General features: G+C 44.0%; 1 non-coding gene across 1 annotated transcript; it reads left to right on the top strand.

Annotated features, from left to right (window-relative positions):
• Positions 1-3224: 3224 nt before the first annotated feature.
• TRNAS-GCU (transfer RNA serine (anticodon GCU)) lies at positions 3225-3297 on the top strand. Its single transcript has one exon. It is a non-coding gene; the product is annotated as a tRNA-Ser (tRNA).
• The last annotated feature ends 775 nt before the right edge of the window (positions 3298-4072 follow it).

Raw genomic sequence — 4072 nt, 5'->3', positions numbered from 1 at the left:
GCTTGAACCAACAAACTATCGGTTAAAAGCCGAACGCGAATTTCATTGAGCCACGGAAGCCCAAATATGAAATGGTCGTCAGGTATTGTGGAAAAACTCTGACCCAGATGGGCTCGAACCACCAACCTTTCGGTTAACAGCCGAACGCGCTAACCATTTCGCCACGGAAGCCCAAAAATTAAATGGTCGTCAGGTATTGTGGAAACACTTTGGCTTTTTACGTTACATTTTAGATCTCACATCACCGCTCCCGGGTGGGCTCGAACCACCAACCTTTCGGTTAACAGATGAACGCGATAACCATTGCAAAACGGAAGCCCACAAATTAAATGGTCTTCAGGTATTGTGGAAAAACTTTGAATTTTTACGTCACATCTGAGACCTCACAACACCGCTACCGGATGGGCTCGAACCACCAACCTTTCGGTTAACAGCCGAACAAACTAAGCATTGCGCCACGGAAGCTTAGAATATAAAATGTTGTCAGGTATTGTGGAAAAACTTTGGCTTTTTACGTTGCATTTGATATCTCTTAACACCGCTCCCGGGTGGGCTCGAACCACCAACCATTCGGTTAACAGCCGAATGCGCTTACCATTGCGCTAACCATTGCGCAACAGAAGCCCAAAAATTAAATGTTCGTCAGGTATTGTGGAAAAACTTTGACTTTTTACATCACATCTGGGACCTCACAACACCGCTACCGGATGGGCTCGAATTTCTAAGCTTCCGTGGCGCAATGCTTAGTGTGTTCGGCTGTTAACCGAAAGGTTGGTGGTTCGAGCCCATCCGGTAGCGGTGTTGTGAGGTTTCAGATGTGACGTAAAAAGTCAAAGTTCTTCCACAATACTTGACGAACATTAAATTTTTGGGCTTCCGTGGCTCAATGAAATTCGCGTTCGGCTTTTCACCGATAGTTTGGTGGTTCAAGGCCATCCGGGAGCGGTATTGTGAGGTCTCTGATGTATCGTAAAAAGTCAGAATTTTTCCAAAATACCTGACGAACATTTAATTTTTGGGCTTCCGTGGCTCAATGGTTAGCACGTTCGGCTGTTTAACGAAAGGTTGGTGGCTCAAGCCCACCCGGGAACGTTGGTGTTAAGTTTTATAAGTAACGTAAAAAGTCAAAGTTTTTCCACAATTCCTGACAACATTTTATATTCTAAGCTTCCATGGCGCAATGCTTAGTGCGTTCGGCTGTTAACCGAAAAGTTGGTGTTTCGAGCCCATCCGGGAGCGGTGCTGTGAGGTCTCAGATGTAACGTAAAATGTCAGAGTTTTTCCACAATTCCTGACAACATTTTATATTCTAAGCTTCCATGGCGCAATGCTTAGCGCGTTCGAATGTTAACCGAAAGGTTGGTGTTTCGAGCCCATCCGGGACCGGTGCTGTGAGGTCTCAGATGTAACGTAAAATGTCAGAGTTTTTCCACAATACCTGACGAACATTTATTTTTTGGGCTTCCGTGGCTCAATGGTTATCACGTTCGGCTTTTTACCGAATGGTTGCTGGTTCGAGCCCACCCGTTAGCGGTGTTGTGAGATCTCAAATGTAACGTAAAAAGCCAAAGTGTTTCCACAATACCTGACGACCATTTAATTTTAGGGCTTCCGTGGCACAATGGTTAGCGCGTTCGGCTGTTAACCGAAAGGTTGGTGGTTCGAGCCCATCCGGGAGCGGTGTTGCGAGGTCTAAGATGTGACGTAAAAAGTCAGAGTTTTTCCACAATACCTGACGAACACTTAATTTTTGGGCTTCCGTTGCTCAATGAAATTCGCGTTCGGCTTTTAACCGATAGTATGGTGGTTCAAGCCCATCCGGGAGCGGTGTTGTGAGATCTCAAATGTAACGTAAAAAGCTAAAGTTTTTCCACAATACCTGACGACCATTTAATTTTTGGGCTTCCGTGTCTCAATGAAATTCGCGTTCGGCTTTTAACCGATAGTTTGGTGGTTCAAGGCCATCCGGGAGCGGTATTGTGAGGTCTCTGATGTATCGTAAAAAGTCAGAATTTTTCCAAAATACCTGACGAACATTTAATTTTTGGGCTTCCGTGGCTCAATGGTTAGCACGTTCGGCTGTTTAACGAAAGGTTGGTGGCTCAAGCCCACCCGGGAGCAGTGTTGTGAGATCTCAAATGTAACGTAAAAAGCCAAAGTTTTTCCACAATACCTGACGACCATTTAATTTGTGGGCTTCCGTGGCGCAATGGTTAGCGCGTTCGGCTGTTATCCGAAAGGTTGGTGGCTCAAGCCCACCCGGGAACGTTGGTGTTAAGTTTTATAAGTAACGTAAAAAGTCAAAGTTTTTCCACAATTCTTGACAACATTTTATATTCTAAGCTTCCATGGCGCAATGCTTAGCGCGTTCGGCTGTTAACCGAAAGGTTGGTGTTTCGAGCCCATCCGGGAGCGGTGCTGTGAGGTCTCAGATGTAACGTAAAATGTCAGAGTTTTTCCACAATTCCTGACAACATTTTATATTCTAAGCTTCCATGGCGCAATGCTTAGCGCGTTCGGCTGTTAACCGAAAGGTTGGTGTTTCGAGCCCATCCGGGAGCGGTGCTGTGAGGTCTCAGATGTAACGTAAAATGTCAGAGTTTTTCCACAATACCTGACGAACATTTATTTTTTGGGCTTCCGTGGCTCAATGGTTATCACGTTCGGCTTTTTACCGAATGGTTGGTGGTTCGAGCCCACCCGTTAGCGGTGTTGTGAGATCTCAAATGTAACGTAAAAAGCCAAAGTGTTTCCACAATACCTGACGACCATTTAATTTTAGGGCTTCCGTGGCACAATGGTTAGCGCGTTCGGCTGTTAACCGAAAGGTTGGTGGTTCGAGCCCATCCGGGAGCGGTGTTGCGAGGTCTAAGATGTAACGTAAAAAGTCAGAGTTTTTCCACAATACCTGACGAACACTTAATTTTTGGGCTTCCGTGGCTCAATGAAATTCGCGTTCGGCTTTTAACCGATAGTATGGTGGTTCAAGCCCATCCGGGAGCGGTGTTGTGAGATCTCAAATGTAACGTAAAAAGCTAAAGTTTTTCCACAATACCTGACGACCATTTAATTTTTGGGCTTCCGTGTCTCAATGAAATTCGCGTTCGGCTTTTAACCGATAGTTTGGTGGTTCAAGCCCATCCGGGAGCGGTATTGTTAGGTCTCAGATGTAACGTAAAAAGCCAAAGTTTTTCCACAATACCTGACGACCATTTAATTTTTGGGCTTCCGTGGCTCAATGGTTAGCACGTTCGGCTGCTAACCGAAAGGTTGGTGGTTCGAGCCCATCCGGGAGCGGTGTTGTGAAGTGTCAGCTGTAACCCAAAATATAAAGTTTTTCCACAGTACCTGACGACCATTTAATTTTTGGGCTTCCTTGGCGCAATGCTTAGCTTGTTCGGCTGTTATCCGAAAGATGTTATTTTATATCGTTTGGGTATTATTTGTGCGCCTTTTAATGAATGAGGCTTTTTCAACCCTTTTTCACACCGTTTATTTAAGCGAATGGTGTATAAAAAATATCGCACTAATTCTATGCCATTTGAGCACCATTTAATGGGGTATTCAATGGGGTTATTTTAAATAATTAAGGTATCATTTGCAAACCTTTTAAAGAATTATGCTTTATAAACCCATTTCTTCACCATTCGTTTAAGCTAATGGTGTTTTTAAAATATCGAACCATTTTCGTACTATTTCCGCACCTTGTCAAGGTGCACAAATAGTGCACATTGTTTTAACACCATTATGGCATAATTTAGACACCACAACTTTTTACAGTGTGGAGCAGGATACTACACTTAATGAAGATGATGATGATGATTGCTCTGACTCGCAGCCACTTTCAAAAATAGCCAAAACTAACATGGTAAGCACCTTAATTACTTGGCTCCAATTTTTCGTCGCCCTAAGTTTTTAGTATCATTGGACGGGAACAAATTGGACTATAACATACTCAAAGGACATCACCGTATCTCTAGAAGAACCTGAGTTATGGCATGTTTTTGAACATTTCGCTTAATTACTCGGCCCATGCTTGTGGTGTAAATAGTATGGTTGGATGGGCGGACAA

This window comes from Phalangium opilio, unplaced genomic scaffold (assembly GCF_054372755.1).
Source record: "Phalangium opilio isolate 3A_F unplaced genomic scaffold, DU_Popi_V2 ptg000003l_1, whole genome shotgun sequence".
Classification (NCBI taxonomy): Eukaryota; Metazoa; Arthropoda; class Arachnida; order Opiliones; family Phalangiidae; genus Phalangium; species Phalangium opilio.
This window is presented reverse-complemented; position numbering and strand designations above follow the sequence as displayed.